The sequence below is a fragment of the Trichomycterus rosablanca genome, chromosome 9 (genome assembly GCF_030014385.1).
Source record: "Trichomycterus rosablanca isolate fTriRos1 chromosome 9, fTriRos1.hap1, whole genome shotgun sequence".
Lineage (NCBI taxonomy): Eukaryota > Metazoa > Chordata > Actinopteri > Siluriformes > Trichomycteridae > Trichomycterus > Trichomycterus rosablanca.
In genome coordinates this window covers 35,173,051-35,187,944 of record NC_085996.1, presented here as the reverse complement: position 1 = coordinate 35,187,944, position 14,894 = coordinate 35,173,051, and the positions used below count along the sequence as shown (strand labels likewise).

Genomic DNA, 14,894 nt, shown 5'->3' with positions numbered 1-14,894 from the left:
GACGACACTCTGCACCATCTCACCCACAGGGAGAAAGAGAAAAGAGAGAAACAGCATCTGTCTGACTGCCCCCATGGGCACAGGCCTCCTACTGCACCAGCCTGGCCAACCTGGAGAGGTACAGTAACAAGGTCACCTCTTTTGCTCACTCTGTCTCCTATCTCTGATTGCTGTTCTGGCCTGCTGCAGGTCCGAGAGCCGAGGTCTCCGCTCAAAGCCGCAGACACAGTAAAAATCTGCAGTTCACAGTTCAGCACCCTGCAAAACAAGCATTAGCAAGCTGGATCTGGGGTATTTAGACTGAAAATTGGCAGCACTTAGACTGTTAGCATAAGTGTTTGAGCATTAACACTGGAGGAATGACAAACGTTTTAATGCAGATTAATGCAAATCTAATAAATAATTACAGTGTTTGTAGGGCTTGCAATTCTGTTCAGTTGCTACAGTTGAAATCAAACGCTTGTAAAGGTACATGTATGTTATTCCTATATTGGAATTTCAATGATTTGTGTTTTTTTGTTTTTCTTTAGTACAAATAAAATAAATAATGATGAAAAAAATACTTAAAAGAATAGAAAATCATGAATTTAGGTGGTTCTCTAGGTTGACGAGCAGATACTGAGTAATATTAATGTCTGAATTAAATTAATGTTTAACATTAATAGTAATTTTTTGCATTTTCCTTTTTTTGTTTCCCAATTTAGTTGTGTCCACTTCCCCTGATTGTACTCCTGCACCAATATGTGCACCTCCCCTGCTCTGGCTGAGTAGAGCCACAGACTATAACGCACCCCCATGACACGTACAGTTACCGGCCAGTTTCACCTGCCAGAGGCGAGTCTCACAGAGAGGCATATTACAAAGAGAGAGAAATGCAATGCTATTTTGGCGATTTTCCCACCCCTCATGAAGTTGTCTTGACCAACAAGCAGAGGTTGCATTTAAAACAGCATCTAGTGAACCAGGGTGGCAGGGTGGCTAAGTGGTTAGCACTGCCACCTCACAGCAAGAAGGTCCTGAGTTCGATCCCCAGGTGGGCCTGTCCGGGTCCTTTTTGTATGGAGTTTGCATGTTCTCCCCGTGTCTGCGTGGGTTTACTCCCACAGTCCAAAGACGTGCAAGTGAGGTGAAATGGAGACACTAAATTGTCCAAGACTGTGTTTGATGTAACCTTGTGAACTCATGAATATTGTGTAAGCCTTAACTACCTGTCCTGTCATGAATGTAACCAAAATGTAAAACATGACGTTAAAATTCTAATAAACAAACAAACAATGCTATTTTGGCGATTTCCCCACCCCTTATGAAGTTGCCTTAACCAGCAGGCAGAGGTCGCACTTACAACAGCAACAAGTAAACCAGTCAGCCTTCCTTCCTCAGACACGGCCAATTATGACAGTTGGGTGCCTGGTCAGGTTGATAACACAGCTAAGATTCAAACTCAAGAGCACAGCAGTGGTGGGCTAAAGCATTAGACTATTGCACTTATAATAATGTTTTTTTTTGTCTTTAAGTTTCCTTAGTCGTCATTTGCACCATGTCTGATTCAGATAAGATTCAGATAATACCTAAGACAAAGACAAGAGTAGTGTTGGTCGGTAAAGAGTAAGTGAGTGCACCATGCTATTTTTCCAAAGGACACAGTTTTACAACTTTATGATTATACACACAGTGCTGTCACAACATGCTAAGAAAAAAGACGTAAACACCAATAGCAGTTGGATGTTTTAAACTAACTGCATACACAAAGTTCAAGTTTGGCTGTTCAAGAAAACCTCTTGAATTGTTTTGGCTCTTTAGATTTTTAGATTTAGGTTAAATTCAACATGTTAAGAATAATGTTCTCTTCTGGGGAAGGGTACAGTGTTTGGCTTTCATTGTATAGATGTGAGGTGGTAAAGTAGGAACCCAGTTGGCAAAGCATTCTGTGTACCATTTGGTCTCAATGCTTTTCTACACCTATGGTTATGAAATTTGGAAAACAACCAAAAAAACAAGGTGGCAAATTGAGGTTCTTTGATGGGTGGCTGGGGTTATCCTCTGATATTAAGATTCAAAGAACTTTAAAAAGATTTACTGTACCTTCAAAACGACACAAATTAGGTTAAGTGCTTTGGGAATCTCAGAGGAGACCTGCTGGAGCTGTTTTAGACACAACCCACTGAACACAGACCAGTCTGTGGCAAAGGATAGAGAAGTCTGTAAGTGGAGCTGATAAAATGGACAGTGAGTGTAGAAACAAGGAGGCAGTTTTAATGTTATGGCTGATCAGTGTAAATATGTATCAAACATCACATGTTCATACTAATCAATGTTATATTGATTTGCAGTGAACACAAACCATGCCAGCAACCTGTCCCCACAGCATTACACAGCCACTGCAATCAATCACTATACGAGTCGTGTCTTTAGTCTTGTAACTTTGCCTTCGTGTATGCTTGCCAAACAAGCAATTAGCCATTTGTTGAGAATATGACAAAGGTGACCCAACTGACCACATCACTTTACTGCGTCTCTGTAAACCAGTGTCTGTTATTTGCACCAGTGAATTCATTTAAATCTTTTCCTCTCGACATCTGCATCCATAATCAAGGACAACCACTTCAGCTCATTTTATAAAGCACCGAGCACGGTTAGATATTAACTGTTTAACTGCATCATGCATTACACCAGTCTGGAACTATCTGCACTCGTTCTCCACTGTCACTAGTCATCCATCACTGGCTTTGTTAGTTTGTTTATTAGGATTTTAAGGTCATGTTTTACACTTTGGTTCCATTCATGACAGGACAGGTAGTTACAAGCTACACATGATTTATTCATTCAAGTTCAATGTCAAACACAGTCACGGGCAGTTTTGTATCTCCAGTTCACCTAACTTACATGACTTTGGACTGTGGAAGGAAACTGGAGCTAACTACAAACAGAAATGACCTGAGGAACACAGACTACACCGTCTTGCTGTGAGGCGACATTGCTACCCGCCGAGCCACTGTGTCACCCATCCATCAGTGTGTGTCAGATTTCAACTTCAGTTTACATAACAGACAGATACAGCAAACTCAAAATCTGAAACTTCACAAAAAAGAAGAAAACTGGTAAAGGCCACTTTCACTAGCTGGAGAAATTAGAACAATCGTTGTTTTTTTTTGGTATGGTGGGTTGTGGAAGTGTCTGAAGGCCGGGGGAGGATGCAGGGACCGGTGTGTCTGCTTGTCTCCATCTGCAGCTGGAGCTGGTAATTATATTTGGGAGAGGTGCCCGCAGCATGATGCCAGCTGCCAGTGGGACTGCCCGGGCAGGCAAAAGCAGACTGCAGCGAGAGCCGAGAGCCAGCATGGCTCCCCTGGCCTCGGCCAACAGCGCCATCAACACCTGCCAGTGAGCCGCTGGGCCACAGCCGGCCCACACTAGCTGAGAGGAAAAGAGAGCAGGAGTGAGTGTGAGTAAGAGAAAGAGAGAGAGAGAGAGAGAGAGAGAGAGAGAGAGAGAGAGAGAGAGAGAGAGAGAGAGAATAAAAGCATGAAAGCTTTGTCCAAATGCCAAAAGATGAGCAGTTTGGTTACAGATACTTCAACATTTGCTGTGTATGTAAGTTTCTTTTAGCCAGTCATCACATTTATTAAATCTCCACCGTCTTTCAACTATCTGTGTGGTTTACAGACCAAAATCTTTGGCAAGTATGCAGCACGTGTAGCCTCTTGTGGCTGTTTATTGGTAGTACAAGTAATTTATCCAGAAATTTGTTTTTACAGCCCTTGGCCGGCTGGTTGGGCTCTTCCACAGACAAGCCATTCTTTAAAACAGAAGTGGGGAAAGTCATGTACTACAACAGCTGTATGTCAAAAAAATTTAATAAATAAAAATAAATAAATAAAAAATAGGTTTAAGGTACATCAAAAAAATTATTAACAAAAAGGCTCAGCCGCTCAGGTGGCGCAGCGGTAAAAACACCTCGAATACATCGTATTGAATCTCAGCTCTGCCTACCGGCTAAGGCTGAGCGGCCACATGAACAACGATTGGCCTGTTGTTCAGATTTGGGCGGGACTAAGCCGGATGGGGTTTTCTCCTCCATCAGAGCAGGGATCGGCATTGGTGGAGAGGAGGCATGATGCAATCGGGCAATTGGATGCGCTAAAAAAAGAGAAAATGCATAAACAACAACAAAAAAAGTAAGTAAGGCTCAAAGTATGTAAGAAATATTACAAAGTAAGTATTACAGTACAATGCTGGTAGGTAATAAATATATATGCAATCTGTGATATATTACACAAATTATAACAGTGTCCTGAGCATTAAATATCCATAGATGTGCAATGACATAAACAGAGTGACAGATCATGCTTCGTGAGTCTGTCCTGATAGTCCTGGTATTGACTCAGTGAGCAATGATGTCCCGGCACAGTGGAGATGACTTATACAGTGAGATCGCTGTTGTGATGAAGATTTACAGTGTCGCAGTACTAGAATATGATTATTACAGTGTATCACAAAAGTGAGTACACCCCTCACATTTCTGCAAATATTTTATTATATCTTTTCATGGGACAACACTATAGAAATAAAACTTGGATATAACTTAGAGTAGTCAGTGTACAGCTTGTATAGCAGTGTAGATTTACTGTCTTCTGAAAATAACTCAACACACAGCCATTAATGTCTAAATGGCTGGCAACATAAGTGAGTACACCCCACAGTGAACATGTCCAAATTGTGCCCAAAGTGTCAATATTTTGTGTGACCACCATTATTATCCAGCACTGCCTTATCCCTCCTGGGCATGGAATTCACCAGAGCTGCACAGGTTGCTACTGGAATCCTCTTCCACTCCTCCATGATGACATCACGGAGCTGGTGGATGTTAGACACCTTGAACTCCTACACCTTCCACTTGAGGATGCGCCACAGGTGCTCAATTGGGTTTAGTCCATCACCTTTACCTTCAGCTTCCTCAGCAAGGCAGTTGTCATCTTGGAGGTTGTGTTTGGGGTCGTTATCCTGTTGGAAAACTGCCATGAGGCCCAGTTTTCGAAGGGAGGGGATCATGCTCTGTTTCAGAATGTCACAGTACATGTTGGAATTCATGTTTCCCTCAATGAACTGCAGCTCCCCAGTGCCAGCAACACTCATGCAGCCCAAGACCATGATGCTACCACCACCATGCTTGACTGTAGGCAAGATACAGTTGTCTTGGTACTTCTCACCAGGGAGCCGCCACACATGCTGGACACCATCTGAGCCAAACAAGTTTATCTTGGTCTCGTCAGACCACAGGGCATTCCAGTAATCCATGTTCTTGGACTGCTTGTCTTCAGCAAACTGTTTGCAGGCTTTCTTGTGCGTCAGCTTCCTTCTGGGATGACGACCATGCAGACCGAGTTGATGCAGTGTGCGGCGTATGGTCTGAGCACTGACAGGCTGACCTCCCACGTCTTCAACCTCTGCAGCAATGCTGGCAGCACTCATGTGTCTATTTTTTAAAGCCAACCTCTGAATATGACGTCGAACACGTGGACTCAACTTCTTTGGTCGACCCTGGCGAAGCCTGTTTCGAGTGGAACCTGTCCTGGAAAACCGCTGTATGACCTTGGCCACCATGCTGTAGCTCAGTTTCAGGGTGTTAGCAATCTTCTTATAGCCCAGGCCATCTTTGTGGAGAGCAACAATTCTATTTCTCACATCCTCAGAGAGTTCTTTGCCATGAGGTGCCATGTTGAATATCCAGTGGCCAGTATGAGAGAATTGTACCCAAAACACCAAATTTAACAGCCCTGCTCCCCATTTACACCTGGGACCTTGACACATGACACCAGGGAGGGACAACGACACATTTGGGCACAATTTGGACATGTTCACTGTGGGGTGTACTCACTTATGTTGCCAGCTATTTAGACATTAATGGCTGTGTGTTGAGTTATTTTCAGAAGACAGTAAATCTACACTGCTATACAAGCTGTACACTGACTACTCTAAGTTATATCCAAGTTTCATGTCTATAGTGTTGTCCCATGAAAAGATATAATGAAATATTTGCAGAAATGTGAGGGGTGTACTCACTTTTGTGATACACTGTACATCATGTATAGTTTAACTGTTCAAAGAATCACTGATACTTGGTAGTCACTTCATCCTAATCATTGCTGCAGTGATTCCAGGTAAATATAATGAAGCACCAGTCTATTGCTGTGAATCACACAAGAAAGACCTCAGAAGAGCCAGTCCACCTACTGGCATATGAAGACAGGAGAAACATGAAAAACTTATAGACAGTGACAGGAGGTGAAAACCAAGTGCTGTCCTCAGGAACCCTGTTGCAGTGTAGCTATAACTCGACCAACTGTGTCACAGTTTAAGTTCTTTAATTTGCACTGCCTCATATATAAGAGTTTCATTTGAAGCCAGTTCAGTGGCAGGAATACACTCTCAAAAGGGCACCAGTTAATCACAGAAAAAAACAACAATCCCTTGAATTTAGATTCACTTTTTGCATGTTTTTGAGAGTTGGGAATCAAACATGAACACATGAGGTGAACTTGTAACACAGGACCCTGGAGAAAATCTTTGCATGTTACCATAGCCAGTGATTACATTTACACAGAGGTGGAAAGTAACAAATTACATTTACTCGCGTTACTGTAATTTAGTTTTATTGAGTACTTGTACTTTTTTTAAGTAGATTTTACAGCCTGTAATTTTACTTTTACTTAAGTATGTTTTGTATTAAGAATTGTAATTCGCTACATTTTAAATAACATCCGTTACTGAGTAAAAAAATTATGTCTGGGAAACTGCTGCAGTGAATACTGCGATGGGGAGTCGGATCTTTTGGCTCGGTTTCTTTTAAAGAGCCGTATATACATAACGACTCCCAGAAGCACGAATTGGTTCCTTTATTTCAGTTTAAAGGGCCGTTCAATAGAATCGAATCATTCTACGACACATCACTAGTGGTTATACAGTTTGAAAAAGTTTTATGGGACTAAAATGACACATTACACATCCCTAAATGTTTTAAATGTTGTATCAACATGTTTTTTTTCTATTATATTGTAATTAAAAACAACTGTTGTGAGATTTATATCCGCGTCCTGTTTGCATTACACAGAAGAGACACGCCCTCCTGTTAAAAAAGTAACGAAGTAACGTTTACTCTGAGTACATTTTAAATGAGTTACTTTTTACTTGAGTAGATTTTTAGACTAGTAACTTTACTCGTACTTCACTCGTAAATTCATTAAAGTAATAGTACTTTTACTTGAGTACAATATTTTAGTACTCTTTCCACCTCTGCATTTACATTTTTGGCATCAAAAGTGACTTACAGTAGTGTGGCAGTATACAGTCTGAGCAATTGAGGGTTAAGGGCCTTGCTCAAGGGCCCAACAGCAGCAAACTGGCAGTGGTGGGGCTTGAACCAAGGACCTTCTGATTACTAGTCCAGTACCTTAACTGCTAGGCTACAGCTGCCCTATATTAAAGATGGCAGAAGAACAGGATGTATTCTTACTTTCAGCTATTAAATTACTCAGGTCAGAAAGACCTGAAATGCAGCGCAGGCTTACTTGGCAGCCTCTCAGCCTTGCTACTTTGAATTGTTAAAGGGGACATGGCTCGTACGGGGCTCGAACCCGCGACCTTGGCGTTATTAGCACCACGCTCTAACCAACTGAGCTAACCAGCCACATTACAGCAGGCCTGACTCACAATCCATGTTCAGTGGATCATCACGAAGATGTCCAGTGGGGATTGGAGGACACAAGAGATCCTTTTACTTGGTGCACGGAGCCACGGTATTGCTCAAACAAAAACAGGGCCTGTCCCAAACTGTTGCCTCTGAGTTAAAATCATATTAATTTTATTAATCTCTTAGCAAATGGTGTGGCTGAAACAGCAGAACTTAATAATTAAGAGTAGTGTCTACATACATTTAACCATGTGGTCCCTTAGGTTAAAAAATTCCTCCAACACTACTTGACCTCAGCTCGTACACTTCTTCTTCCACAGCCAGTTTGTTAGCACTTTGCAGGCTGTACAGACATATATTTATTTTGTCTGTAAAGTGAATGAACTCAGCGCAGCGCTGCCTGACCTCCGAGGCGCTGGCCTCTCTTGCGCCTGACCGGTGGGGTTTTGCTAAGCTTCTGCCGAGTGTGGACGCAGATGGTGCGGGTGGAGCAGCGCATGAATTTCTGATGCTGCAGGGTGAAGTGGTGCGGGGCGAGGCAGATGCCCACTGGCCTCAGGAGAGGCCTTTGTGCGGGCAGCTACGGGCCCTTACGCTACAGCCAGCTGCTGCTGCATCACATCTCAGCCACATGCTTCCCACAGCGCAGCTCCCAAACCTCCACTTTCACGTCTGCTACAGCTAGAAATACATCCAGTTCAGCCCTGAGATTTAAGAACCTTTTAAAGTCACCTTAAACTTTAGAAAATGTGTTCTGGAACATCAGAGGTTTTGCAGAAATAGTCAAAACAAGCCACAACCTACAATGAAAATACTGACTCAAATATAATTTATTTTTTATTTCTGTTGTCTAAATTTGCAAATTTTAAATATACTCACTCACTTTCTAAACCGTCAATCCAGTTAGGGTCGGGGTGGGGGGTGTTTTTGAGTGCTGAAGCCTATCCCAGCTTTTCAATGGGAGCAAGACACACAGTAACACCCTGGACGGGGTGCCAGTCCATCGCAAGGCAGACACACACACACACAATCCAATTCAGTGTCTCCAATTAACCTGACTGCATGTTTTTGGACTGTGGGAGGAAACCGGAGCTCGCGGAGGAAACCCACGTAGACACGGGGAGAACATGCAAACTACACACGGAAAGGACCCGGACGGCCCCGCCTGGGGGAACGAACCCAGGACCTTCTTGCTGTGAGGCGACAGTGCTACCCACCGAGCCACACAATTGTAAATAAAGTAAAATATATTACATAATACACTACCGGTCAAGTGCTCTGGCCCATTACCCTAGTCCGGCCAGCCAAAAACATGCTAACAACTACTGCTGAGATCTGGGGTTCGAACCTCAGTGGTGCTTCATAGTCTTGTGAGAGGTCTTCTCTGAAAGGTGGCTGTTAATAATGGGAATACATTAATTAATAAATAAAATAAATATCACATTAATATTTAATGAATGAAGTGGATTAAGATAAACACGTAATATAGCATTAAACTCGCTTTATCAGGCTTCAAAACTGTTCTGTCCCAGTTACCATCTTACACACTAAACAGTGTGTTAAATTACATTTACACCAGTGACGAGGCTGCTATTTTAAGTACATTAAGTATTTTAAGGATGCTGTGTGTGAATTAAGACACAGCTTTTCAGCTTGACGTCAGTGTACTCAGTGTACTCTCTGCTTTATAAAAGATACTACAGGCACCCTGTAAAATATCTATTTATAAATATTTATTAATATTTATACATGTTTAGCTTCGTACATCGCTTATTTGTGTAATTTGTATTAATGCCATTTGCATTATTTGCATTTTTTGCATTATTAGTAACTGATTTTATATTTGTTTAGAAAGCATTTTATATGAATGTAAATTGACCAATTAACAAAGTTTGTGCTTAAAATGCCCATTTATCTGTCTAAAAACATTCTTTCAGAAGTCATCAGTCCGAAATCCTCTTTTTCTTATTTTCTCACTGCCAGCCAACCTGTGGCACTGGGTCTACCAGACCTCTTCCAGTCAGAGTCCCCCCCCCCCCCCAGAGCCTTTAGATCAGGGGTGGGCAAACTTTTTGGCTGGGGTGGGTGCAGTAAACTAATACAAATTAAGTGTAAAATTCATTACCTAAGAAGTAAAGATTACCTAACTACCTTATTCAATTTTGGTGGAAACAGTATTGATCACCTTTTATTGTGCCAGCCTATCAATTCAGCTTTAGCAAAGGTCGGTAGTGTAGGAGTGCGCAATCTAGTGGAATCAACTAAAACGGCCTTTAGGACAATTTATGTGGCCTGTGGGCCGTAGGTTGCCCACCACAGCTTCAGATGGTGTCACAAACTGTACTCACTACCTCAATGTTCTTCGCATTGTCTCTGTAGAGAAAATACGTGCACTTTTAAAGCTTTTCAAATGGTCTGCCTATCTTCTTCAGTCAGTTACCTTCTTCTAATATTGTAATAGCAAAATACTACATACTGCAGTGCAATGCTGTCAAAGTATTCATTCATAAAAATCCATGACCTTCCTACTATAGACAAAATAATCTGATCTTAAAGACCATACAAAAAATTAACACCATTAGTGATATTCATAGCAGGAATGGTAATTTATGCTTGTATTTTGTGCTCCGTCTTGTATATGTGCTTTTAGTCTTAAATCAGTGAGAAATCTGAGAATTGGTTTTGTATTATCTTGAGTTAGGGACTCTTTTATTGTTCCAGGCACATAGAGTCTTTGTCTTTCTTTGTTTCTTCTTACTGAAAGTAAAACAAAAAAAACCCTGCCTTCTTATTTCTGTTCCACTTTTAGCTTAAGTCTTTACTGCAATATGAATAATATATAATCAACGATTTCAGTTGAGAATGAGTCTATTTGTGGTTCCTGGCAACTGTTCTCTTCAGCTGTTATATAATATTACACAAGGAGTTCAACTGTTGCAAAGTACAGTTTCTGCTCGACCTTCACAGTATTTACATTTACATTTTCGGCATTTAGGAGATGCTTTTATCCAAAGTGACTTACAGTACTGTGACAGTATATTGTCTAAGCAATTGAGAGTTAAGGGCCTTGCTCAAGGGCCCAACAGTGGCAACCTGGCAGTGGTGGGGCTTGAACCAGTGACCTTTCGATTACTAGTCCAGTACCTTAACCGCTAGGCTACAACTGTACATTAAACACTAAATGCACTAAATGCATATCGTTTTCTTTAAATACAAATTAAAAACTTATTTTAAGTTTGTAGAGTGTATCTGTGGGAATTTGTGCCCACTGAGTCAAATAAGCAAATTAAGGATTTGAACTGTACCTGTACAGGAAGGGTCAATGGGTGCCTCATATCTTAAAGGCAAAATGTCACCTTTAACTGTGAAAAATCTCTGAATCTGCTGTTTATTCTGTAGGGTGGGATATTGGTACGAATCAATTTGAGCAGTTTACCTTCTGAGGCCCTTTCCTGGCCTTGTTAACAGTAGGAAATGCAAGTAATGTCGTCTCTTTTTTAAAATAATGTCTGACAGTACAGAATTGGCTAGTATAGAACCAAAAATCTAAATTTCACGTACAAGCAGAAATGATTAATAACAACAAAAACCCCAAAAATATTTGATAACATTTAAAATGCATTTAATGAATCAGCGGCGTTTGACTGTCGTGCTTGTGTTCGAGTTGATTTATTAAATGGTCTTTTAGCGACCTCTACAGGACAATATAGAAAACGTATGTCATGTCTGTTTTCCTACAGCAAATACAGTAGATACATATATTAGGCATTTTATTAACAGATTTGTCATTATGGATTATAAAGTGTAAATTAATGGGTATAATTGTCAATTATATCCATTAAAAATAAAATCCCCAACACAATAAAGTGTACACACACGCACACACAAATCCAATTCCAAAGACAGGCGTAGGAGTAAATGGAGAAAAACAAACTGCAATAGTTTGTAAATCCTTTTGATCTGTATTTATTTATACATAAGGGATCATGACAATGCATATATTAATATGCTAAAAAGACGATTATAGTTTTATTATAGAACGTGGTTATGGTGACCTCATTTGAACCTATCAGCTTCAGAAATCTCCACAAGATGTCAGCATGATCCAGGTAATGTGGAAGTTTCCAGTCAAATGGAGAGCAGGACTGTATTTAGCAGGCTTTATTACACACCATTAAACTGCTCTGAAGATAGAAGCTAATTTGCCTGGTCTAGACAGGAGTAGATATACAATTTATAACTGTTTTATCATTAATGTAATATATAGTGCATTATGATCCTGTAAACTGAACAGTTAGGACAGCTGTATAGTGAGTGAACATACTTATACGCTTAATTAACAGACAAATGTGGTATTATGTCTTACGTAGTGTTATTAGAGTTTAGTGTGCTGGTGCAACACTTTCTTGGAGATTCAAAAATGTAATAGTAGTACCATGCAGTATTAGTGCTGCACAGCTCCAGGGACTCCAGGGACCCAGGTTTGATCCTTATCTTTAGTCACTGTCTAAATATGTAAAAGAACATAAATAAATAAATAAATAAAAGCAAAGTGTACCTTTTAAACTGAGACCCATGCAAGAATGAGAAAAAAACCACTTTCATCAGTGCAACAATTAATGTCTTCAGTTCCCAAGCAAAAACATAAAAAAAATAAAAAGTGACATAACTTTTTTGGAACATAACCATAAAATTAAGAATTAGGACAAACTTAAATATCTCATATTTATACTCTTTAGAAAAAACAGCTCAAATAGGATTTGCAAATCATTGTGGGCTGCAAATAGGAGCTCTGTATCTTTGATCACCCTTAATAAGCCCTCAACACATGACCTCTAAGAAAAGCTGAAAAGTACAGATGAAAAAAAAAAGTATGAAAGCCAAATTGCCACATATTCCAGCTGCTCAATCCAGCAGCAATGTCGACTCAGCTTCTCAAGAAAAAAGACCAAGGGGCAGGGAACTCCACACAACCGGTGATAGCTGAACAAAGAACAAAGGCTGACTGCTACTCCCACATATGATTCAACCTGTGCCCTGGAGGAATATTGCATGGCAGCCAAGTGCAAAGACAAAAAGTCACTGTCTGAGTTCAAAGTAAAAGAATGCCAGCATAAGAGCCAGCAGAAAAGAGAGCTAAACACAGATTAGCCCAGTGTACTGGCCAGGCAGACTGTGCAGGTGACTAAACACAGTCATCTGCACCCCCATGCCCCCTGCTGGCCACAAAGGCATATAGCACTTTTTTTCCTTCTCACATTTTCCCCTTCATCTCAAATTTTTCAGAACTGGGTGTGTAACCTCCATGCATGAATGCCATATGTGTCCATTTCTAGACAACTAAAGTGTTTCTGTAATTTGATTCTAGATTATTTTTGATTATTTTGCTTTAGATTGCTCTTACTTGGTTGTGGTAATGTACAGTTTTTTGAATTCTACAGATTTTTGGGGTTTCTTGCTGCAATGTTGTATGTTTTTGTGAAATGCCACCATTCACCTAGACAGTATGACATGCTTTCTTAGATAACTATATAAGTAATGTATTATTTGAGTACAAGATACTTTTGGAATATAATTCATTAATTGCACAAATCCTTTTACTTAAGTATCTGATTACATTTTATTTTTTTGCTATTTTACTCACTGTGCATATTAACATTATCTAATAATACTTAATACATAATTATTATGATATATTTAATCATGTCATCAGCTCCTATCTACTTAAAAGTGTAACTGTACCAACACTTCACTCTGCACACCCTGTATTCTTCTGCTCTTTTTTATTCTCCTTCACAAATCCCTACATGTCCAATATCATATTACCCCCTGCCTATCACCCATCCCCCACAACCTAACTAGCTTTTCTGCAGGCCCCAAGAGTGCCGCTGCTCAGGAACAATCCCAGTTTATTAAGGTTTGCTGTGGAGGACGGACAGACGACAGATATTGCTTTGGTTTATTATGCAAAGGATTTCTTATTTTGTAGCTTCTTGATGTCATTCATATGAAAGACTATAATTCTGCTCAAATAAACCAGTAGGAGCTGTCAAATTCATCTGAACATCTGTGTGTCAGCTGTGTTGGGTGCGGGTGACAATACTAATATATGCAGAGATTTTCTAAGTAAAATCAAGCACATTTTTTACTCAGGTGTAAATCATACTAGGTTTCGTGCTTTGTTTCCTAATTGTTTTGAATCCATTTTTAATGAACCTCATTACAGCAGAATAACCCTGCTTCATTTTCATTCTCTTTTTACTTTGTCAATGACAGATCACCAAAATGCCAAAAAAATGCAGTTAGACCTCTTTACTGTTCAATATTGTAACTTACAGCCTCTCTTTAAGCAACTGGCAAATCAAATGTGACTCAATGAAGAGTATTTTAATATAGTATCAACACTATTATACTATTAAATCTCCACCCATACACGTTTATACATACACTGATCAGCCATAACATTAAAATCACCTCCTTGTTTCTACACTCACTGTCCATTTTATCAGCCACTTACCATGTAGAAGCACTTTGTAGTTCTACAATTACTGACTGTAGTCCATCTGTTTCTCTGCATGCTTTGTTAGCCCGCTTTTATGCTGTTCTTCAATGGTCAGGACCCCCACAGGACCACCACAGAGCAGGTATTATTTGGGTGGTGGGTCATTCTCAGCACTGCAGTTACACTGACATGGTGGTGGTGTGTTAGTGTGTGTTGTGCTGGTATGAGTGGATCAGACACAGCAATGCTGATGGAGTTTTTAAACACCTCACTGTCACTGCTGGACTGAGAATAGTCCACCAACCAAAAACATCCAGCCAACAGCGCCCCATAGGCAACGTCCTGTGACCACTGATGAAGGTCTAGAAGATGCAGCAATAGATGAGCGATCGTCTCTGACTTTACATCTACAAGGTGGACCAACTAGGTAGGGGTGTCTAATAGAGTGGACAGTAAGTGGACACAGTATTTACAAACTTCAGGAGCGCTGCTGTGTCTGATCCACTCATACCAGCACAACACACACTAACACACCACCACCACCTCAGTGTCACTGCAGTGCTGAGAATGATCCACCACCTAAATAATACCTGCTCTGTAGTGGTCCTGTGGGGGTCCTGACCATTGAAGAACAGGGTGAAAGCAGGCTAAAAAGTATGTAGAAAAACCAATGGACTACAGTCAGTAATTGTAGAACTCCAAAGT

The 14,894-nt window shown here is 40.5% G+C and overlaps 1 non-coding gene across 1 annotated transcript; it reads right to left on the bottom strand.

Annotated features, from left to right (window-relative positions):
* Nucleotides 1-7,610: 7,610 nt before the first annotated feature.
* trnai-aau (transfer RNA isoleucine (anticodon AAU)) lies at nucleotides 7,611-7,684 on the bottom strand. Its single transcript has one exon. It is a non-coding gene; the product is annotated as a tRNA-Ile (tRNA).
* Nucleotides 7,685-14,894: the final 7,210 nt, after the last annotated feature.